Here is a 24,840-nt window from a genome sequence, read left to right on the forward strand (position 1 = left end):
GGGCAGCAGCGCCGCCTGTTTGGGGGAGCTCGCCAACTCCTACGGCCTTCGCCGTGCCTTGAACTTTGACCTCGCCGACCATCAATAGTCACCCATCTCTCCTTCCCCTTAACCCGAGCCCGTCTCCTCCATGCATGGGAATACAAATCTTCCTGGTACCGTACCCAAGGAGACGGACATGGTGTCGCTGGAGCCAACGGCCTTCCGTCCTCTCGCCGTCGCCGGTCGCCCAAGCCCCAAGTCCACGTCGCACGCGGATGGATCTCTCTTTTAGTATATATAGAGATGGAGATGGTCTTTTGGTCTGGACTTGGGAGTAAGAAATAGGCGGGTGGGTGTGTCGCAGATCAGTGAGCTGGAACAAGCCAGTCCGCTTGATGATGATGATGGCATGTAGGCACGAATCCTTTAACATTCAACAAAGGGAATCAAGTCCTTTAACATTCAAGAAAGGGAATCAAGTCACAAAGGCTTCACGTTTTTTTCAATGACATGGGAAGAAGGTTGGTTCTTTTTACATTCATTGACGGTGTCTCTTAGTTTACTTTTTAGCCAGTCGAAACATTCCATTGTTTTTTCGTTGAGGATGTCAAACGTCAATAGTTCCAGAGTTTATAATTTATCTTTCTTTGAGTATGTTGTCATTTCACGGCTTCGTTTCTACTTATTCTCTTATCTTTCTTCTCGGTCTGTCAACATTCTTTATAGTATTATTAAATGAAGCATCATTCATTAATTTTTTTTCTCTTTTCCGGTATTCTGGTATTGGTGCTTGCCAGCGGCCACCAGTTAAGTCCGGCCGGCCGCTTCGGCGTGTTGTGTCACAGTACCAGGGCACCAGCCACAAACAGAGACATAAAATGGCATATTCAATGCTTCAAAAAACTTACAAGACAAATGTACTTCAACTTGTTATTCAGTGTTTTTGTGAGCACCAGCCAGGAACAAAAAGAAACAACACCCATGTCATGTAGGAGTAGTTAGTAATGATTTTCAAGACGCTCTCCAGAAAGAAAACAAGATGTAATGATTTTGCTATTAACATCACAATCCACTTCTCCAGAAAGAGGATTTGTACAATTCCTATTTCACATGACACTATTGTATTGCTCATCTATATCCTGGACAATCCCATTGAAGAATTTCAGATTTATACAACATAAATGAATGATTCATACGATAGGAGGAGGTGGACAATCTTGCAAAGCCATCATCATGCATGAATGACGCCTCTCCAGCCAAGACCAAACTTTATTTTCAGCAACTGCACAACTCCAATTGCTTGCCATCCAACTCTCACAAAACCGCCTCAGCTCATCACCCACTATCGTGTTCCTCTCCGCCGCCTTTGTGTCACCATCCTTCTCAAACCTAAGAAAAATGCATGCATACAGATGAGCCTGGTGTGTGTATTTACAAGGAGCACAAAGCAAAGTAGCATAGAATCATCAACCAGATGTGCTAGATCTATCTATCTAAACACCTAGCTCACTTCATAAGGAGCACAAAGCAAAGCAGCAGAGAATCACATCAAGCAGGACATGCCTCAAGTCATACGCATGCACAGGACAAGATCATGCATTCTTTTTCGGTTTGGATGGAAACCAACTTACCTAGAAAAAAAAGGAAAGAGCTAGTTGTGGTCAGAAGGACGGACGACACATATATAAGAGTACAACAGAGTAATTGGCTGGCTGCAACAAACCGAGCTAATAAAGCTAGCAGCTATTCTGCATTCGCTCCTGCAAAAACCTCAAGCAGACACAACTCAGGTCAAGACGATCAATTTCCAGAAGCTTGCGTCTGCTGGCAACTGATACGAAAAAGGTCAATATACGTCCTCTAGAAGACTGCCAAAAGGGCCACCAGCTGAGACATTTATACTATTCACCAGGTTTATTATCCATGTACAACTACAATATCTTATTTCACATGGTCATATGCCTGAACCAGATTGTTACATATTTATTTATGAACAACTTCTTTTCATATTGGAACAGCAAGAAATTCCCCCTCAACTGCAAATTTCTCTAACTTCAAGTCCTAATAATTTACAAAAGCAGACCAGGAGGAGAAAAATCAGCTTTCTTTCAAGGGAATATTGCTTCCCATATATTTTGCTTAACCAGAGCAAAACAGTCACAACAAATCTATCAAAAATGTGATGCGAGAGCACTAAAACTTCAGACTGGAGAAGACACCCGACTAGTCAAACTCAGTAGTTGTAGTGCAACTTACGTCTCGTCTCAACAATCTTGGCATTCTAAGTGTGATCAACTATAAATTGAAGAAATAAGGATGTGCCTTCTTTAAAATGTCGAGATTTACCATGCGACGAAGCCGAAGCTCTCATAGTTCATCAAGCATACCTTGCACAAGATAGTATGCTGTGAAACAAGGCATCAAAGGGGGCAGCAGGAGGGCCCATCTCAAAGCTTGCAACAAGGAAACACAAAGAAAACTGAACTACTGCCGTGGAAGAGGCAGACACCACTGCCGCGGTAACACAAGCCAGAACCTTGTACAAGGTTATAAAACCTCAAAGAATTAGTTGTACACTAATCTGGAGGTACCCAAAATAGTACATATAATTTGAGCTATCACAATATTGACGAAACCAAATTTTAAAAGCAAAAGCTATCTTGTGGACTATCACAACTCACAAGTAATAAGATAGCACTATCACAACTCAAACGCCATTGTGGATGTCGACAAAGTACATGAGCATTAAAGTAATCAAGCCAAGAAACTAGCATTGCCAGCTAGGTCCAAAAGGAAGCTAGAGAGGTGGCCGAGTAAGAATATCTCTCTCTCCTTATCCAGTCCTATCAAAAAATACCAAGAATCACCTCTCCTAGGCAGGAAATATAAACTCTAAAGGATAATCCTAGCATGGCCAAGAAGCATTCGAACTCAAAACAATATCATAACCATGAACATGTAGCTACTACACCATGGCAATTCAGGAAACTAAACACTAAATAATCGGCTCAACGGCGGCACCAAAGTCGCCCTCAGCTCAATGGCCAGACCATCTCAAATCAAGAGAGAGAGAGAGAGAGAGAGAGAGAGAGAGCAAACCAAAAACTCACCTGAACAATGGACGAGGCGGACACCACTGCCATTGTTACACATATGTAGGGCTGCTGGATAAGATTGGTACATGTGGCGTGTATCAACATCTCTCCCTCTCAAGCCTGTGACTTCCCAGGTTTTTCCACCACGCCCTCCGCCGTCTGTCCTTCAGTCACGCCACAAGGTAACAAGCAGCACATTCTTGAATACTACAAACATCAGTTTCTCCTCCAATGCTAAGCTTAAACAGCCAAGCAAAACAATCGAGAGTCCCAGACGACCTGTCATTCTTCTACATCTTGAGCTTCTTCCTTCAACTCACCAATTCCATAGCACAAACACCTGCACACCAGTCCAGTCCGGTAAACATCAGTACCAGTGCATCCTCCATATATGATAAATATAATGTCGACAGTACAACAGCAGCAGCAACTAACATAGCTTGAAAAACATTCTTATATTATGAGACGGAGGGAGTATTAATCAACAAGTTATGTTTTATTACACGACAAATCCACTTTCCCAATATGTCATCGAGTGAAAACTGTAGGGGATCTACATAGAAATAGAAACATGGCTAGCCATGAATAACACCTAGACCTACACAGAGAAAACGTTTGTACAAAAAGGACTTTTAATGACACATCCAGGAATTTCCATCACTGGGTCTCAGTAAACATAAAAGCACAATGATGATTTTTGACTGATATTCCACATGGAGTGATAGTGGTGCATAACAAGAAAAAACACTTTCTTACAACCATTTCCAAAAAAGCAAGCAAAACCAATAGAAGAAAGATGAACATCAAGCCCATTCATACAAAATATCAAAAGTCGATACTAGTGTGGACTTTCAGTCTACTTCCAAATTCCGATAAAGATCCATAACTTCAATTAACTGATAAACGGTTGATACAGGTCGTAGTCTTACCCAAACAAATTTAATTATATATGCAAAAAGATTCTATATGTTGAGAGCTAGGGACTGAGGCAACAATACTCCATACAGATCAATGAATTTGATGCAAAAATCAATACCACATAATATACCCGGTACTTGCACCAGTGATCATCCTTGTACGGTGAATGATAAGAAAATAAAAATGCCACATAGCCAAAGAGAAACTACTCACACCCATGCATGACTGACATAGCTGAAATATTAGTGAGTTGTAATTATCAAAATTGGCCGAAAGATCCTCATGATGAATGATCTGAATTCAACAAATAGAGATCTCTTACTCTCCTATGTTTATCCATGGAGCATCAAGCTATGTGTTGGTTGTTAATTACATGAAGAAACAAAATCTGTAATAAGGAAGAAAGAAGCAAAATCTGTAACAGTGAAACATAGCCAAGAACCTACTTAGTGTTGCTTGCACATACTTGTTTCTTTTCAATCTTAATCTAAAGAGAAAAACACAGGTTCCAAACAAGACTTTTTTATTAATATGACCCTCCATCTCATCGACTGCCCAACAAGGTTAATCAGGACTTAACACAGGCAAAAACTTGGTCAAAATTCATTTAGTTTCAATCCCAGACCAACAACACGATTTATGATTTCCTCTGGCAGATTTGATTCCTCTCGATAGGAAAACAGCTAGTGCCATATCCACACTGTTGCAGCACACAAGAGAGTTTACATATTTTATACTTCAATAAACTTCTCAAAAATCATGCCATCATTATTTGATGATATCTGATCACTGACATACAAGTAAGATCTTTGAATATATATAGATACACACACACATACATATATATATATACACACACACACAGACATCGAAATAGCAAGCCTAGTGTAGGGCTGATATGCAATCATGCAAATGATTAGTTAGCATCGATGGAAGGTTCATCGTATTACAAAAAGAAAAACGTTCCAAACGAGACCTTTTGCTAGTATTAATAAAACCCTCCATTTGATCTACTGGTCAGGAAGGTTAGGAATGTAACATAGGCAAAAATTAAGTGGGAATTAATTCAGTTTCATTCCCAGACCAACAGCTTGATGATGATTTAGTATTCATCTTGGTTGATTTGATTCCTCTGAGCAAGAGGAGACAAAAAACTGCACGAACAGATAACGTCGACAACGGAAGCAACAAATAGACACCCCCAAACACCATAGACCCAATTTAGAAAGCAGAATTGGTTCTTCGATAGAATATAATTGTCAAAGGTGACACTTGCTTTGCCAAAGGTGATAATTTTCTGCATCAAACAGTTTAGAAACTAGGCTACAATAGATGGGCAATAACTTGAAAAACTCCTCACAGTCGAGAGGGATGGCCATTATTAACAAGTCAAAATTCCTCCCAGCAAAGTATCAAGGATCCATCCAAAGCTATATAACATGTACCGTTACCAAACCCTGTAGCATGCATGGATAAAAAAGGGACCAACACAAAGTTACAAGAGACCAAAATCATCCACAGTAACAAAAATGGAGATTACAGCAGACACCATCACCACAGCCCCGAACCGAACACAAGATATTTCCATGGCACGATGGCTAGCATACAATTACCACAGCTCGATGGTTGTGGACACACAGCAGGAGAGTAAGCATGCATAGGAAAGGAATCGAGTGGCTCACCTAGGCCGTAGTCAGAGAAGAATCATCCACCGGAGGCGTCACGGGAGGCAGGGGCTCGAGGGAGAGCAGGCATGATTTTGCGCTGGCTCTCAACTCCGGTGCGGCCTAGCAAAAAATAACTTGACGCATGGGTTGAGGTTCTGAAAGTATTCATTTAATTAGCATATCAATATTTTTCTTTCTCATAAATCCTGCTGCCCAGTTCCTAGTGTAAGTGTAAAATACTCTTTTTTTTTGTAGGGTAACTGTAAAATACTCAGCATTAACACAGAGTTCAGTACCAAGTGGTGCACAAATCAGTGAAATTACTTGTATGGTCGGAGAACTAAACCAATATTGGTGAAACAAAAGACAAAGCAGGAGAGAGGAACCGACCAATCAAACAAGATGAGGCCACCGAAGGCGTCGAGTGAGCACCAACACAGGCCGATGGACTCACTGGTAATGTCAGGCGCCTTCTCCCCCACGCACACCACCCGTTTGTGCACCTGGGTGAGGAAACTGCATCAAGAAAGAAGAGCGAACGGAATCAAATAATATCAAACCGCGTCGTTCTCACGGCCTCAATTTTATTGTGGATAAGCTACTGTTGGTACTCCACCATGCAACAAAGAAATCCACAACAGGGCAGATTGTTGTACTAAAATCAAATACATGGTGTGAGATAACAAGATGGACAGACCAATTAGAAATCGCAACATTATAATTCCTGAATCTAAGGAGGACACGATCTCAATGCTATTCCTCATCTCTAAAATTTAAGAAAAGAAAGGGCTTGCAAAGGAACACAATGTTGCTGATTAGTAAAGTAAAACAGATTGGGTATCTTGCACATATGTGAAGGCCTTGATAAATTCGGTAACTCAACAATATGTATGTCCAGTGTGAATACTTTTCTATCAATTATACTCCCTCCGTTCCAAATATAAGTCTTTCTAGAGATTTCAACAAATGACTATATACGGAGCAAAATGAGTGAATCTACACTCTAAAATATGTCTACATACATCCGTATGTTGTAGTCCATTTGAAATGTCTAAAAAGACTTATATTTAGGAACGGAGGGAGTATTTCATAATTCGGCAACTCAACTATAGCTGCTTCAGGTTGTGCAAAATGACCAAATAAGGATAGTAGGGAGTCGTTTTCTCTATTACTAAAGTAGTTTTAAGTTATTCTCCAGCTCAGGAAAAAATGGTTTCACCTCAGTTATAAAAGAAATAGCCCAAGTATATATACATACTAGAGGGCAGGCCTGGCGTAGTGGTGAAGTCCTCCCCACTTGTGCCAACCAGCCTCTCTGCATTGCACTTCGCAGGGGTAAGACTAGGTTCCTATAATCCCTCCCCAGGCCCCACCTTGTGTGGGAGCTTCTATGCACTGGGTCTGTCCTTTAAGTATATATACATACTATCGACAGTGCAGCAGCTAAAATACAATGAGTTGTCTATCTATCTATCTATCTATGGCACGCATAATGTAGCTACAATATACAGTAGCTACTAGCTAGTGTTGAGTGTTGACACTCAACAATTGCAGGTATAGTTCTCTTCTTGTGACATGAATGTATGTAGTTACCAAATAAATCAGAAGGTGAACAACAACAAGATGTCACGCAGTTCAGTCAGTCATGGTCATACTACAAACTGAAAGTTAACAAACAGTCGGCGTCAACTCAAACCAACCAAAGGGCGTGCAGTTTCAGTACCTTAAACTCAAACCTCCTGACTTCTTATCAAACAAAGAAATCAGCTAGTGCGCCCAACAAGTAGATCTCACGCGGATAGGCTGACGGACTCGCTGGTGCTGTTGGCCGCCTTCTCCCCACGCACACTATCTCTTCTCCACCTGAGTGAGAAGACTACATCAGGGGAAAAGAGCAAGGAGAAAGCTTTTTTTTAATCAAAAGAACTCCACAGTTTTGCGCTGTCGCTGTTGATCAAGGACTAACTGCAGCCAATGCAGTATCCCGTATCCACTAAACAATGTGAAGAGGTGATTTCCTACAGGCTTTTCATGGTAATAAATAAAGTAAAGTCACTCAGGTTCGACCTTAAACAAGCTCAAATCATTTGGACCGTCGGATCTTGCTATACCAAGTAATTTTGCAGTGGAGGACATATCACACCATGGCCAGTTTCGAGTTGTACAGGAAAATAAACCCTGCTTAAGGTAAGTACCACTTGCTCTTCCACTATTAAATTCAACAATGGACACCTACCCCAGGAATATGTTCTAACAGTCACCCATATAAAGCATCAATGTGACTTGAATAATATGGTACATTTCCTACTTTCACGAAGACCTTGCATAGTTGCTAATGATATTCAGTAGCAGAGATTCAGAGTAACCCAGTTTCATTAGCTTTTCACAAGCCGCTGCAGATGTACATGCACAATTGATTATTTGGTCGTTTACTGCATTTTCCTACAAGATGGTGTCAAGGAAATGATTCAAGATAGCACAAAATGCTTCAACTTCATCCATCTGCAATAACTTGATTCAACTTGGTCATCCATTTGGGATCCACTTTTACAAGTGAGTTTCCACTGCCTCTACAGGTAAAGTGCCCCTTGCTCTAAGTAAGCCTCTAATTACTAAAAGAGAGCAGAGTTTACCATGGCCGGATGGCCGTGGACAAGCAAGCAAGCAAGAACACCATGGGAGAGAGCAGAGGAGGTGACCAGTCAGTTGCTTACCATCAGCCGTGCCGGAGTGGAAGAGGAATAGGGGCAACCGGAGGGGCTGAAGTGGAGCCGGCTTACCATCAGCCGTGCACCTGTGCGTGTATCATCATTGTGTAGATACATATATATTCAATAAGGTGTGTGGTTGTGGCCAAGGTGGATCCGGCGCTGTGTTCGCTTGCTAGGACTGGAACCAACCCAACCGGCAGCTATGGCTGCAAAAGAAGAAGCCAGGTTAGAATAAATGCCACGCCAAATGACAATAAGATATTAACATATTCCAAGGCCAGCCATACAATCAACTGGGTAATAGAAAAAAGAAGTTCCATGCCAAGATAAAATCGATGCTTGTGCAACAGGTTGGATCGAAGATAACAAGGCACTAATACTTGTTACGGCAAGGAGGGGAACAAAGTGGGAGGAAAAATGCAAGATGAGAACGCGCCTAGTAATTTACTTCATCAATACACATGGTTTATGTTCACCTAGCTAGAACATAAGAGAGCCCTACCTATCCGCACACAATGATGCAACACACAAGGTTATATACTTGACTAAACTTCTCAAGTATCATGTCATCTTGGTTTGATGATATCTGACCCCTGACAGGATAGATCTCTGAATATACCTCTAATTAAATAACAAGCCTTGATCCAATAAGGCTAATACATAAGCATGCAAATGATTAGTTAGCAGTATTCCAAAGAGAAAAATGCAGGTTCCAAACAAGACCCTTTTAGTATTAGTAAAACCATCCATTTTCATATGGTTTAGTTTCAACAGACCAACAACTTGATGATGGGTTTACTATCTATTTATCCTGGTATGGTAGATTTGATTCCTCCGAATAAGAAAACAGCTATAGTACAGTATCTATCTGCAATGATGCAGCACACAAGAGAAGGGACGCACAGCGAAGCAAAATTGTATATCACACGACATGGGCAGTTGGGCACTCGGAACCAGCATAGCATTTGTCTAAAACCAGCAAGTCCATTTCAGGTTTGAAGCATGTTGAATAACTAAACATACATGTATATAATATAGAACAACAAAAGCAAGTATATATCCTCTATCTTCCTCAACATGTATATAGGTCAGATGATTCAATGTATTGCTGTTGCACAAAACAAATATGTTGTTGACCATTGCTTCAGGAATTTAACTAGATTTTATTTTAAGAAGAGGCGAGGGTTTTCCTCGATCAATCTGCGGTACTATTATTAGTACTCAAGGATGAATTTGACAGCAAGGAAATCAAAAACAAGGACAAAGAATACAAAGCAAGGAAGTCAGAACCAGTCAGCACACACACACACATATAGTAAGTGTCTTTCAGACTGTAACGAGGGTAGCTCTGTGTAAATTATTCAACCATCCAATACTTGGGCCCCTAACTTGACGCCAAAGGAATATTTTAACCAAGCTCTTAATAATTAGAATATCTAGCTACTAATCTAGTAGGCGGATAGCATCAAACCTATCGCGTATTTATAGTTGCTTCCAGTGATCAGATTAGAAATGATCTTCATTAAGCACCAAATTTCAGAATTCATCAAGATAGCAAGTTTGCGTGTTTTGAACAACTAGTCAGACTAATCCACATGCATCTTCCATAACTCGACTATTATGACCAGACTAAAGAAAGCCTTTGGAAAGAATCATCCATATGCTGTACTCAGGACTAGAGCTGCCATCAAGGGGAAAAAATAGATCTAGTGAAGTAGTGAAGATCACCGCCATGCCAGGTTTTCGAGTCGCGACTCATGCGAGTCGCGACTCATGCGAGTCGCTCTGGGGCAGTGACTCGGAAGAAGTCGAGCCTGCGTCGTGACTAGTCGCGACTCAGAGTCCTCGACACTAAGCTGAGTCCACCATATTTTTAACACTCATAGACTAGTCGTCGACTAGTCGAGCGACTCGAAATCCATCGCCATGATCAAGAAGGTACATGACGACGGGGAGGTGGCCATTGGTGATGTCATGCGCCACGAGTGTAAATTCTAGGATAAAGAACCAGACAACCTAGTGAATTGGTTGATGATCAAGTCATAAAACTATGTATGCTTTAGGATCTGAAAGGTGTGACTGAATTAATTACCCTGAGCGGTGTCAGCGTCCATCTTACCTCCTCCGCCATGAGCTACTGGAAGATCGGCAGGTTGTAAACGCCGCCGGCGCAGTAGACGGCGTTCATGCCCATGTAGGTGGTGTTGGCCACTTTGACCGGGACCCCATGCCCCCGCATATCCAACTCCTTTGCAAACTATTCAGTTAAACAAAAATGTCACACTTTTAATTACCAATCGTGACAAGAATGTAGGTGTATAAGAGAACAAATACACTAGCTGAAGGTAATGGCGAAAAAGAAAAGCTTCATAGCTCTGCCTATTTTCTTTGTATTTGGACGCTTTCTAACCTACTTGTGTGCTTTAGTGAGTCATCCTCTCTTCCTATACCAGGAGACATCGACTATTATTCGAACGGTGTGGGAAATATCAGTCTAGTCTGCTCATGCATATTTTGCAGCGTCAATGCACAGTGTGGGATAAGCTAGCAATGTGCAATAATCGTGTGCTAGAGCAAGGCAGCAAGGTTTGATAAATTGAAGAAGCAATATTTTTCGATTATCAGACAGTAATAATTATCAAGGGCAGCGCATCGACCTTTTTTACACTGGAAATTGGCAAATTCTCTTGATTCATTAGAGAAATACATGATCAAAGTGTTTAAAGCCAGTACAATCAAAAGTCACATGCGAGGACAAAAGTGAGAATAATTTATGTGTTTCCAGGTGAGATTAAATCAAAAATCCATTCTTTATCATGACAGGAGCATAATAACACATGTCGCAAATCAGTCAACTCATGACTTGAGTTGCATCAGCAAGTAAAACCATGAATAGGTATGGATGTGTCCAGCAGTGCAAAAGGGATTCCATTCATTCAGAGAAGAATAATTATCAGCCACGGTTATACAGTAAATATCAGGGCGTCCATCATTCATGAAGTTAAGACAGACCCAGACTAGAAAATTTCAATTCTTTTGTCTGAACTAATACATTTTTTCAGTTAAATGCAAATTGACAAGTAGAAGCATCCACAATAGAGATTGTCACATAAGCAGAACAACGCCATCAAATTCTGAAAAGATAACAACTACACTACTTATAGTGAGAACAATTGATGTGTTTTCAGGCGAGATTAAATCAAAAATCTGTCCTTTATCATGACAAGAGCATAATAACACATATCTTTTAAATTGGTCAATTCATGACTTGTGTTGCATCAGCAAGGAAAACCATGAATAGATAGGATGTGTCTACCGGTGCAAAAGGGATTCCTTTCATTCAGAGAAGAATAATTATCAGCAACAGTAAATAGCAGAGCGTCCTTCATTCACGAAGTTAAGACAGACCCAGACTAGAAAACTTCTGTTCTTTTGTCTGAAATAAAATGTTTTTTAGTTAAATGCAAATTGTCAAGTAGAAGCATCCATGATAAGAGATTGTCACATAAGCAGAACAACGTCATCAAATTAGCCATCAAATTCTGAAGAGATAACACGGGACGGGTGCACAACATCAAAAAGGTATTGAGATTCAGTTATAATGAACCAAGGTACAACATAATGTCAAAACTGTAAAAGAAATAAGCAGCATGAATGTTTTTTTTTGCACACATACATACATTGATACATACGAGATGAATGGTTGACCATTGTGATAGCATGAGATGGTGCACATAAGGATGATGAACAATGATGTAGCCCTTTTGAAACCATAAAATCTCATATTTTTAAGGATCACTTCGGTCAACAGGAGGAAGAATGCAGTTACAATTACAGCAAGAAGATGTAGTGTGAAATACTAGTCGAGAAACTAGCAACAAAAGGCACGCAGGGAAGGGAAGGAAAACATGGAGCAGTAGAATTCCAGCAGCTAACACATTGACTGGCTGAAACTGAATGGTACCACAAACACAAGCACGAGCACGTGACAAAAGGATTAAAGCAAGATTGCTTTACTCTACACACAAGCACTTACAGAGTAGCATCACAACCACTTGAGTTGCAGTTAAGAGCATCAATGAAGGGGCCGTCCAGCCATAAAAAGGTTGGTTCGACTATGGTGATTCGATAAAACATCACTTACTTATCTGTACCAAACAAAGGAGCATCTGAAGAATGGTGGATGAACATAATTACCCATAACGACCACTTGCGCCCCTCTATAGTATGAGCTGGTCAAAGTCCAAAAGCTTACATGTCCAGCTGCAGAACAGGCATGCATTTGTCAGCTAAATCAGAACTCAAAAGGCAGAACTGAAGCATGCTAAGAAAACTCTCAATTACACTACAAATCTAATTAATCTACTAGGAAATGATGGAGAAATTCAGTTGGCAGATAAGGAAAAACGCGGCATTGGGAACTTAATAATTCTATGAAAGCAAGATGCAATCTGAATCAATTGCTTGGGATCATTTGTTACATGTAACACTTAAAGCTTGAAACTAGGAACCGAACTTCATCCACTTGAGAGGATAACAGGATCGCACTTTCGAGTCCACCCCAGTGTAATAAAATCATTTTGCTGTGGACTGTGGACAGGACATTTTAACAACCGTTCAAGTAAAAACAGTCATCGCGGAGTATCGAGCTTGTTAAAATAGAGAATATGTATAGTGTGCTATTTCGTCATGTTAATATACCAATAAAAAACAGAGGCAGTTGATTATGTTCAATCCAACTACAATGAAATTATTTTACTGTGGTGTGGATAGAATAATTTAACAACCATACAAGTAAAAACAGTCAGCCTGGAGTATTGATCTTGGTGAAATAGAAAATATATGTACCGTGATATTTTCACATGCAAATAGAGCAAAACAAATAGGAGACAGGTTAAATATGTTCAAACCAAGCCTATGCCATAAAAGAAAAACCAGCAGATAAAACTGTAAATAAGAGTTCCAAGTCCAGTTTCCACTAATTGGTAACAGAGCTAAATTAGATCTCGAGAGCTAAATCCACTCAAACGGTGACCATCACGGCATCACCACAACCCAAAGAACCTAAAAATTTCCATGGTGCCAATGGCCAGCATACAACTTAGCACGACTCAATGGCCGTGGACACACAAAGCAAAAGAGAAAGCACAAGAGAGGAAGCGAGCGGCTTACCTATGCTGTAGTGCGAGAAGAAGCAGCCACTGGAGGCGCAGGGAGAGCCGCTCCTGCGCCGGCAGTAGCGGAAACAATCTGCTCCGAGCAACGGGCAGCCATGCCAACATCTCCAGAGCACAGATGTGCAAATGTGCCAGTAATCTAAAGCTGCTTCAGAATAGGAGGGTACCCAACAAGATCGAGTTGCCAATCATTGAAATGTCTATTTCTTAACGACAGGGGCGCAGATTCATCCCAGTCTATCTGCAGTAAGATTCATCAAGCAGTAAATTCAGGAAAGAGTATGCAATGAAATTGCAAACCAAACAGAGCAAACACAAATAATGGGCACACAGAATCTTGGGTGTCAGTTATAGCATATATAACCAATGAAAAAAATAGTGTGCTACAACAAAATAGCGACGACCTCAAAACATGCTATTAGCATGCTATATCGCGCTATAGCGTGCTATTAGCGAGACGTTGTACACTAATATATTTAGCGAGGCAATTCTCAATACGCTATAGCGTGCTATTAGCGACGCTATAGCGCGCTATTTTTTCAGTGGGTGGGGCATCCGAGTACCATTTCCTTGATTTGCCGGCGAGAGGGCGCGGGTGGAAGCAGTGAGCGGAGACGTAGCTATGGAGATCCGGGAGGCGAAACAACTGGCCGCTGAGAGGCTTGTAGATGAAGATCCTGACGCCCGGTTCGACGGCAGCGGCACGCGGGGCCAAGCCGGGACTGTCGCAGCAGTTGCGGATGGCCGCATGCCGGGTGTCGGCACTCAGGGGGAGGCCGTCGTGGCTCATGGGGGCACCTGCGGCCGATCCGGGACTGCAGCGGAAGTTGCAGATAGCCGCAAGGCAGCGGCGGGAGTTGGCAAAGTCCCCGTCGCGGCTCACGGCGTGGATGCATGTGCTGGCGTAGTCAATGCCGTCGGCGAAGTGGGGGCCCTCGGTGTGGGCGAGCAGGCCGAAGGGCGTGGCGGCGGCATCCAGGACCGGGAGGGGGTTGCAGACGAAGCACCTGACACCCGGTTCGACGGCGGCGGCACACGCGGCCAAGCCGGGACTGTCGCAGTAGTTGCCGATGGCCGCATGCCGGGTCTCCGCGCCGAGGTGGAGCCTGTCGTGGCTCGTGGCGCGAGACGGGGCCAATCCGGGACTGCCGCGGCAGTTGCAGATGCCCGCAGGGCAGCGGCGGTTGTCGGAGAAGCCCTGGATGCTTGCGTTGGTGAAGGCAACGCCGTCGGGGAAGGTGGAGCCGCCGGATTGGGTGAGCAGGCCGAAGAGCGCGGTAGTCAACGCGGCATCCATGCTGGGGACGGGGAGGCGGAAGCGGAACAGCTGGCCGCTGAGAGGGTTGTAGACGAAGAGCGTCGCGCCCAAGGATCGGCCGCGGGTGTCGACGAAGTAGAGGAAGAGGACGCCGTCGCGGCTCGCGGCGTGGATGCTCGCGGCGCCTAGGTCCATGCGGATGCCGTTGGGGAAGTCGGCGACGAGCGAGAGGTAGGAGACGCAGGCGGCCTCGTCGAGGTCGAAGGACGCGCGCGCGCCCGTCGACGGTGCCCAGCTAGCGCCCAGCGCCGCCATCCTGTAGGCCAGGGCCCAGCGAGGGCGCGAGGCCGCCGTGCGGAGGGGGCGTTGGAGGGGCGCCGCGGCGGCGCCGGCGAGGCGTCGGAGCATTTTGCTATGGAGGGGGAGGGTTTTGCGCGGCTTGTCCTTGCAGAGGTGACGTGCGCGATCTGCGGTGTGGTGCCGTCTGGCGTGGTGGGGAGATGATAGTGGAGGGGGATGAAGGGGTTCGGTGCACATGAACTCGATCCAGCTGTCCCTGGCACAGGGAGTTGGTCCCACCTACCACAGAGAAGAGGGGCACCCGATGACGGATCTGGAGCGGAGCACGATGGGCCACCGGGTACGACGCAGAGCTCGAGCTCCCGCCAGGGTCCACCCTCGACTGCTCAATGACGGATCTGGAGCAGGGACGGCTGGATCGAGTTCATGTGCACCGAACCCCTTCATCCCCCTCCACTATCATCTCCCCACCACGCCAGACGGCACCACACCGCAGATCGCGCACGTCACCTCTGCAAGGACAAGCCGCGCAAAACACTCCCCTCCATAGCAAAATGCTCCGACGCCTCGCCGGCGCCGCCGCGGCGCCCCTCCGACGCCCCCTCCGCACGGCGGCCTCGCGCCCTCGCTGGGCCCTGGCCTACAGGATGGCGGCGCTGGGCGCTAGCTGGGCACCGTCGACGGGCGCGCGCGCGTCCTTCGACCTCGACGAGGCCGCCTGCGTCTCCTACCTCTCGCTCGTCGCCGACTTCCCCAACGGCATCCGCATGGACCTAGGCGCCGCGAGCATCCACGCCGCGAGCCGCGACGGCGTCCTCTTCCTCTACTTCGTCGACACCCGCGGCCGATCCTTGGGCGCGACGCTCTTCGTCTACAACCCTCTCAGCGGCCAGCTGTTCCGCTTCCGCCTCCCCGTCCCCAGCATGGATGCCGCGTTGACTACCGCGCTCTTCGGCCTGCTCACCCAATCCGGCGGCTCCACCTTCCCCGACGGCGTTGCCTTCACCAACGCAAGCATCCAGGGCTTCTCCGACAACCGCCGCTGCCCTGCGGGCATCTGCAACTGCCGCGGCAGTCCTGGATTGGCCACGTCTCGCGCCACGAGCCACGACAGGCTCCACCTCGGCGCGGAGACCCAGCATGCGGCCATCGGCAACTACTGCGACAGTCCCGGCTTGGCCGCGTGTGCCGCCGCCGTCGAACCGGGTGTCAGGCGCTTCGTCTGCAACCCCCTCAGCGGCCAGCTGTTCCGCCTCCCGGTCCCGGATGCCGCCGCCACGCCCTTCGGCCTGCTCGCCCACACCGAGGGCCCCCACTTCGCCGACGGCATTGACTACGCCAGCACATGCATCCACGCCGTGAGCCGCGACGGGGACTTTGCCAACTCCCGCCGCTGCCTTGCGGCTATCTGCAACTTCCGCTGCAGTCCCGGATCGGCCGCAGGTGCCCCCATGAGCCACGACGGCCTCCTCCTGAGTGCCGACACCCGGCATGCGGCCATCCGCAACTGCTGCGACAGTCCCGGCTTGGCCCCGCGTGCCGCTGCCGTCGAACCGGGCGTCAGGATCTTCATCTACAAACCTCTCAGCGGCCAGCTGTTCCGCCTTCCAGATCTCCACAGCGACGTCTCCGCTCACTGCTTCCACCCGCGCCCTCTCGCCGGCAAATCAAGGAAATGGTACTCGCATGCCCCACCCACTGAAAAAAATATCGCGCTATAGCATCACTAATAGCACGCTATAGCGTATTGAGAATTGTCTCGCTAAATATATGAGTGTACAACGTCTCGCTAATAGCACGCTATAGCGCGATATAGCACGCTAATAGCATGTTTTGAGATCGGCGCTATTTTGTTGTAGCACGCTATTTTTTTAATTGTATATAACACAATAATATACAAGATGAGCTGATTTAGGTATTATTTGAAATTCAAGAAGCGGATGGAATAGACAACATAGTACACCTTTCCTCGTATGTGTGGACCAAAGGTGGAGTCATTTGAAATGACACAACACTAATCATGACTGAAAAGCTAATCTTTACCTAATAATAAAGCAAATTGGGTTTCTTTCATCCGTCATGGCATTTTTTAGAAAAGTCCCTCTATTTCAGAGAATTCAACCCGCCGTCCGGATTTAAGTCACACCCGAACCGTTATTTTACATTTTTCAAAACCCCCCCTGATGTTTTAGGTAATTCGTTCGCGGATCATATTTAAGTCAAACAAATGCTTTTTAAAATCATCCATATCTTTTATACCGTAACTCCGATTTGAACATGTTATATATGAAATTTGATTAGAAAAATATGTAGAATATGAATATAAGATTATTTTTACCTGTTAAGTATTTTAAATATGATTTTGGAATATATTTGAGTCAAACCAAATGATTTTCTAAATTATCTGTATCTTTTAAACCGTAACTTCAATTTTAACATATTATATATGAAATTTTATTAGAAAAATGTGTGGAATCTAAATATGATGTTAATTTTACCTGTTAAATATTTTTTAAATATTGTTATGGAAGCAAACTTATAATTTATAGCACAAGATCTTTTTTTACATACCGGCGGCGATCCAGATTGCAAATAAACACCCCACTATAACCATATAGGGAAAAGAAAACATCAAGAACTACACATGCATACCTCTGAAAAATGTCGCAAGGGAAAACAACAGATTTCTCATCGCGAGAGTGAGAGAAAGTGAGAGAGAGAGAGAGAGGGAGGAGAGAGAGGGAGAGAGAGACGCCTTAGGATTAACCATATTCAACACACGTTTTTTGTTGTTTTGTGTGAACACGGAGGCCACCGCCGGCGATGGTGAGAAGGAGGATAAGCGACAACACAAATATGATGCCTCGCAAAAATAAAGGAGATGGACCTATTGTGGTCTTGAGTGATGTTGTTGAGTTAAGAGCGTGTGTTATGTTTTCTCTCCCGTTGCAACGCACGGGCTCTTTTGCTAGTGAAGTACAATAGGCGATGGCTAGTTACTTAGTTTAAGATTGCTTGCCATTCTCTTCTACTTGTGTATTTCAGAACGAGGCGACGGCTCAGTTAATTTAAGATTGCAAGCACATGAACTATAGGAATCAAATGACGTTAGCAGTAATTGACGAAAACAGATCCAAATTAGATCTTCATGGCTGAATACACCAAACCGATGCCCAGTGTACAACAAACCACGGCCCAATGGCGTGGACCCACGGAGCAGAAGAGTAAGCACAGGAGAGGAAGAGATTAACTTACCTACGCCAGAGTCGGAGAAGAAGCGGCCACCGGAGGCAGAGGGGGAGCCGCTCCTGCACCGGCTGAAGCGGAAACAATCTGGTCCTAGCAACGAGTCAGCCATACCAACATCTCCAGAGCACAGAGGTGCAATTGTGTTAGAAATCTTAAGCTTCCTCAGAACAGGAGGGTACCCAACAAGATCGCCTTGGCGCAGAGTCATCCCAGTCTACCTGCAGGCAGATACATCAAGCAATAACGCCAGAGAAGAATATGCAATGAAATTGCAACATAGCAAACACAATGAATGGGTACACACAGAATCATGGGAGCCAGTTATAATAGAAAGAAGACAATAAGATATAAGATCAGCCGGTTTAGGTGCTATCTGAAAATCAAGGAACTGGTAGAATAGACAACATATTAACACCATACTTGATATGTCTGCACCAAAGGTGCAGTTATTTGAGATGACACAACTCAAAAATGGACAGTCATGACTGTGAAGAACTGACTGCACATACTTTGCTTGTGAATTAAAAACTGGCAGTCAACTGAACATGGCAATACTAGGAACCAAATAATCATATCACAAGTAGATAATAGACAGTGACAGTAATTATTACACCAGAAAAAGCACAAGCATCGGCATCAAAGGCCATCACTACAGCCCAAAACACTAGAACTTGCCGTGGAACGATGGCCAGCATAATATTCACCACGGCTCGATGGCCGTGGGCACACACGCACATGAGAGAAAGCAGAGCAGAGAGGAACGGAGGGGCTTACCTACACCGGTCAGGTTCTACTGGATATCATCTATCTTCTATATAGCGAGCTGCTCTGGAGTCATGTGGCAAAGTATCCTCGACCTGCATGCTTGCCAGATCAGCAGAACTTGGTGCCTGTACCCAAAAGTAAGTGTCATACATATATGTGTGTGAGTAACTAACCGCCATGTAACTACAAAACGAGAGCAATCCAAATATGCAGTACAAAATGCCACTGGCACTGTAATGCCTAAAAAAAGGGCAGCCCGGTGCATGAAGCTCCCGCTTGCGCAGGGTCCGGGGAAGGGTCCGACCACTTCGGGTCTATTGTGCACAACCTTCGCTACATTTTTGTAAGAGGCTAATCAACAAAACCAGTGCATTCCCAATTCATCCAGCAAGGTAGAAAGATATATGTCCAGCTAATTGAAATAGCATACCAACATTTTAATAAGCAACACAAGTAGCATCCTTTCTGTAAAATAGAAGGTGGTTTCATTTTTCCCCACTGAGGTCGTGCCTTGCCAACATAAAGAACTTCCACGAACAGAATTTGACAGAAGATTTATCTTGTAACACGAGACTAAGCCAAACCTTTTAAGCTAAAGAGCAAAATTGAACAGAATTTGCCATAACCATTCTATCTAGTAGCAGAAATTCTGCACATCAATCAAGTGCTTAAGCACCATTCCGATAACTACAACTTATATGCACTATACTTACACCGAATCGTTCATTGTGCAAAGCAACAAATCTGCACCAGAGAACAGACGGAATTAACCGTAGATGCTTAAGACCATTCCTTGGAGTACAAACAACGGAGAGATAGCGGGTGACATGGTAGGAAACTAGGAACACAACATGAAGAATAAGAGCACTTACACTTATGTAAAACAGTAGAACTAATTATTATACCAGAAGAACGAGAAGCACAAACATTGGCAGCACAGCCCATCGAGAAAACCCCAAATCCTAGAACTTGCCAGGGCGCAATGGCCAGCATAATATTCACCACGGCTTGATGGTCGCGGGCACACAATCGCATGAAAAAAAGCAGAGCATAGAGGAACGGAGGGCTGTACCTACACCGGTCCGGTCCTACTGGAGATCGCCGCCTATCACCTATGGTGAGCTGCTCTAGAGTCATGTAGCGAAGTATCCTCGACCAGCATGCTTGCGGAACTTGGTGCCTGTACCCAAAAGTAAGATTCATCATATATAAGTGTTTGAGTAACTAACAGCCATGTAACTGCAAAATGACAACTAGCTATCCATATATGCAGTAGAAAATGCCACTGGCACTGTAACGCCTGCTTGCATACAACAAAAGCAGTGCATTTCTATTTCGTCCAGCAAGGCAACAAGATAAGAAAAACAAAACAAATCATATCATATAGTTTGTTCTCTATATAGTTGAGAAAAGCAACATTTTTTTTCGAGAAAACGCAAAAGACCTTTGCGTTTCGAGAAAAGCAACATTTGCTTTTAAGTTTTGATGTAATCCAACTAAGCTCTTTGTTGTCCAAAATGAGTGGCATTTGCAGGCGGCACTTATAAGGAGAGAAAAAGATGCATCTTTTGAAGCCATCAAAACAGTGTTAGAAGGGAGATAAAGCTATCCACGTCAGCATGCTCGGCGGCGCTAATGTCGGAACAAACACAACCAAGAAACAGCTACCTAAGGTTCATTCATACAGGAGATCCACATGCACAAGAGGACTAGGAATCAAACAGTCATGCATCCAAATGTAATTTTTATTATAGTCGCTTCAGTGCAATGTTTTTTGCAGCAGGTTGAAAGAATCACAGGGCAAAAGAAACACAAAAGTAGTGTCAGAAACCTGCTGCAAACAAAATTGTTCTTTCCATACTTCTGAACCCCAAACACTATCGTCAAAAAATGTTCAGTAAGCCAACTTGATTATCTAGTTCAGACTGTCAAGTCACCCCAACCACCAGCACCAACATCAGCAGCCCATGCAATGTACTGTATTAGTGGGCTAAATAAATCACGCTAGCTCTGCTGCAAACTGCAATTCCTTTTGAAACAGACTCATTTTCCAGACTAATGGTAATTCGCTCTCAAATATAATGTACGCCCTATCTCTGAAAGTGGCTAAACATAGAAAAAAATGAGTGGCAACTCATAATAAGGACAGAAAAAAGAAACGCATATTTTGAAGCCATCAAAACAGTGTTAGAAGTGAGATAGGGCCACCCATGTCGCATGCTCGGCGGCGCTGCTGTCTGAACAAACATGACCATGAAATAGCTAGCTAAAGTTCATTCATACAGGGAATCTAGCACAGGGCTGTGCATTGATCTTTTACAGGAGATCCACATGCAGGTGAGGACCAGGAATCAAACAATCATGCATCTGTGTTGAGAAGTGAATGGCTTTGACACATGGTGAGATGATTTTGAACAGGTGTTTACCTGAGTAGTATCAGTAAGGGAGATGTGATCCCACTTGTGTGTGCAGCAGCGCCCCCGTGGTGTTTGGCGTCGACTCACCACAATCCAGCCTGAAATTCACAGCATGATGGTGCTCATATACATGAGTAGCTCGCTGGTTTCAAGAGTGTATATCATAAAACAGAATGAATGAAGAGAATAATTGACCGGCGTACCCGACGCCAAAGAATGAATATTAACCATCCAGATGGGTAGGTCTGAAGATCCATCGGTTTCGTTGCAGAAAGAAACATTCAGCGCAGCGCAGACAGATGAATCCCTCCTTGGCATTGTGGGGGAAGTCGCCAGTTTTGTAGACCCCTGCAACTGCAAGGTTGTGAAGATGAGCTAGCAGCAAAACTCAAACTAGACCTCATCTTCTCTATCTCTCTTTGGTAACTAACAAACTAGACCTCCATCTGAGGGGTCATTCACCTTCTGCCCTGCAACAACAAACGATCATCAGTGAGTTAAGACCACAATGCCGTCCACGAATCACAGCTACCTACCGTGGTCTGGGCGCCGGCGACTGACCTTGACATGGACAGGACGCCTACGACCATGCCGCCCTTGTCGAGCAGGCCAAGGTTCTGGCTGGAGCCCCGAGCCGGGGGCGCACCCGAGGTCGAGCACGGCGCCCGATGTCAGCCGCATCAGCGTCGAAGCAGAACAAGGCCGCGGCGAGCCGAGAGGAGGAGAGAGGGGCCGGTGCTGACGTTGACGGCCGAGAGGGCGACGTCGGCGAGGCGCAGCGTAACGTCGTGGAAGAAGTCGTCGCGCCGCTCGCGTTCCTCCCGTTGCTGCGCGCCGGCGAAGTGTGGGCTGCTAGGGTTCCCGGGAGCGGGTTTTGCAGTCCGCGCTTCACACGGGTGCGCCCGGATCCGGAAGCACCGGTGCGTCCGTGGGGGGCGGCGGAGGTAGGGGAGACGGAGACGGCGGGGGTCGCCGGTGGGTGGAGGCGGCAGCGCGGTGGGATGGGAGGAGGAGGAGACGAGGGGTCGGGAGGGGAATGGAAGAAAGAAAGAGAAAGAGGGCTGCGTGGGGTTGGGCTGCCTCTTGGGCTTCTTCGGGGTAGTCTCATTTTCTTTTCCATTTCATCACTTTGAAATGAAAACTTTTGGGTTTGGGTGGCGCGGCTAATTCCGGCGGGAGAAAGTTTCGGGATTGCAAATTCTTTTTGGCTTGCGGGGTAGTCTCCTTTGGTGTTTCATTTTGTTTTGAAAAGTTTTAGGTTCGGGTGGCGCGGGTAACTCCGGCGGGAGAAAATTCCAGGATTGGGAAATTTTGACTTGCAGTGGTAGTTTCTTTTCATGTTTCATTTTGTTTGAAAGTTTTCGGTTTGGGCGGCGCGGGTAACTCCGGCGGGATAAATTTTCGGGATTGAAATCTTTTGGCTTGTAGGGGTAGTCTCTCTTGTCCTGTTTCATTTTGTTTCAAAGATTTGGGTTCTGGTGGGGCGGGTAACTCCGCCGGGAGAAAAATGTGGGGACAGGAATATTTTGGCTTGTGGGGTTAGTTTCCCTTCCTTCTTCATTTCATTTGAAAGTTCTGGTCTCGGATGGCTCGGGTAACTTCGGCGGGATAAAAATTCGGGATTGGAAATTAGGGTTTGCGGGGTAGTTTCCTTTCGTTTTTCGTTTCGTTTGGTGTTTTAGTTTGTAAGGAGATCACCGATTTATAAAATGCTTCACGAGTAATCCGAGTCCTACTGAGAACATGATTGTTTTTTAACCAGAGAGTTGTACTCCATGTGGCGTCTTGTTGGGTTCGAACTCATATCTTGTTGAGCGCCGGTGTCACTATCTATCTATACAAGAGAGAGAGAGATAGAGAGAGGGGGGAGAAAAATACTATATTAGCTACACATGTTAGGGGCATTGACTCGCTGCCCCTAATCGACCGTTTTCTCGTCTCAGTGGTGAACAGTTCCTATCACTAAACACGCATCACCGGAAGGCCTGAAATAGATTCATGAATGACGTGACCACCAATCACTAGTAGTAGAAAAGGGGGCTTTTGTCCCGGTTGGTAAGGGCCTTTAGTCCCGGTTTTTGAACCGGGACTAAAGGGTCGTTACTAATGCCTCCCCCCTTTAGTCCCGGTTCTTACACGAACCGGGACTAAAGGCCGTCCACGTGGACGCAGCCTGGAGCTCCACCTTTAGTCCCAGTTGGTGTTACCAACCGGGACTAAAGGAAATTTTATGGTTTTTTTGAATTTTTTTTTGTGATTTTTTTTAATTTTTTTTTCAAAATTTTGAATTATTTTAACCTCTAATCTCTAATCACCACCCCTCATCACCTAATCTCTAATCACCCCTCATCATTCCAAATCATCTAACTTTCCGGACGGTCACCCATCCTCTCACTACTCCAGCCTGAGCACGCTTAACTTCCGGGTCTATTCTCCCTCGTTTCCAAGTCTGCACTTGTTGTTTTCCTGACAATAGTAAGATGTCAATTCTATTAACCCTCAGGACTTTAGCTTGAGCATGAAGTGACACATTTCACTGTTTGAGTTTGAAACTATTGTTTTAAAAAACAATAATTATTTAGTAACACTAATATTTCTGGAATAATTAGTTTGACCATTGTTTGACCACTGTTTGACCAGATTTGACCAAAATTCAAAAAAACTGAAATAATTATTTAGTAACACTAATATTCTAGAATAATTAGTTTGACCATTGTTTGACCACAGTTTGACCACAATTTGAAATTTTTTGAATTTTTTTCCTCTCCAGATCTTAAAAGCCCCGTATATTTTTTTCTGTTAGGTTTTGAGGATTTTGAAAATGTTTAACGGGGTTCCCCCGGCTAAATTCGTATGTAACTTTTCGAGTAGATGATTTTTCATATAAAAAACTTTTTCATCCGAGTTCGTATGCAAAAGTTATGCTCATTTTAAGAAATTCCAGAGAGATTTTGCAAATAAAGTCGAAATTCATATTTGTTAATTTTCCCAACAACTAGACCACATATCACATGGGAAACTTATTTTATTTTATTTTTTTTGACATTTCCATCATTTTATTTTGTTTTTTCTAAAACTAAAAAGGCGGTCAGGGGGGGTAGAGTTTGATGGGCCCTTTAGTACCGGTTCGTGCCATGAACCGGTACTAATGCCTCAAAGCCCATTAGAACCGGTTGGTGGCACCAACCGGGACTAAAGGACTAACCTTTAGTCCCGGTTCGTGGCACCAACCGGGACTAAAGGGCCCAGGTGAACCGGGACTAATGCCTTAGCCGCACGAACCGGGACCAATGCTCACATT

The 24,840-nt window shown here is 44.7% G+C and overlaps 1 long non-coding RNA gene across 9 annotated transcripts; it reads right to left on the reverse strand.

The window, feature by feature from the left end:
- Positions 1 to 1,008: 1,008 nt before the first annotated feature.
- Positions 1,009 to 23,158, reverse strand: LOC109745632 (uncharacterized). 9 transcript variants are annotated; one of them, XR_012183845.1, is made up of 16 exons: positions 22,101 to 22,630; positions 21,743 to 22,009; positions 21,549 to 21,637; positions 20,195 to 20,302; positions 19,132 to 19,247; positions 18,364 to 18,575; positions 13,546 to 13,791; positions 12,518 to 12,636; positions 11,690 to 11,809; positions 10,493 to 10,630; positions 8,377 to 8,579; positions 7,386 to 7,525; positions 6,053 to 6,178; positions 5,678 to 5,782; positions 3,093 to 3,417; positions 1,009 to 1,371 (listed from the first exon to the last, which is right to left on the reverse strand). It is a non-coding gene; the product is annotated as an uncharacterized lncRNA (long non-coding RNA). The 9 variants fall into 9 exon arrangements; XR_012183844.1 differs by having other exon boundaries at positions 5,678 to 5,817; positions 11,690 to 12,636; positions 22,101 to 23,158; XR_012183843.1 differs by having other exon boundaries at positions 11,690 to 12,636; positions 22,101 to 23,157.
- Positions 23,159 to 24,840: the final 1,682 nt, after the last annotated feature.

Source organism: Aegilops tauschii, chromosome 1 (genome assembly GCF_002575655.3).
Source record: "Aegilops tauschii subsp. strangulata cultivar AL8/78 chromosome 1, Aet v6.0, whole genome shotgun sequence".
Lineage (NCBI taxonomy): Eukaryota > Viridiplantae > Streptophyta > Magnoliopsida > Poales > Poaceae > Aegilops > Aegilops tauschii.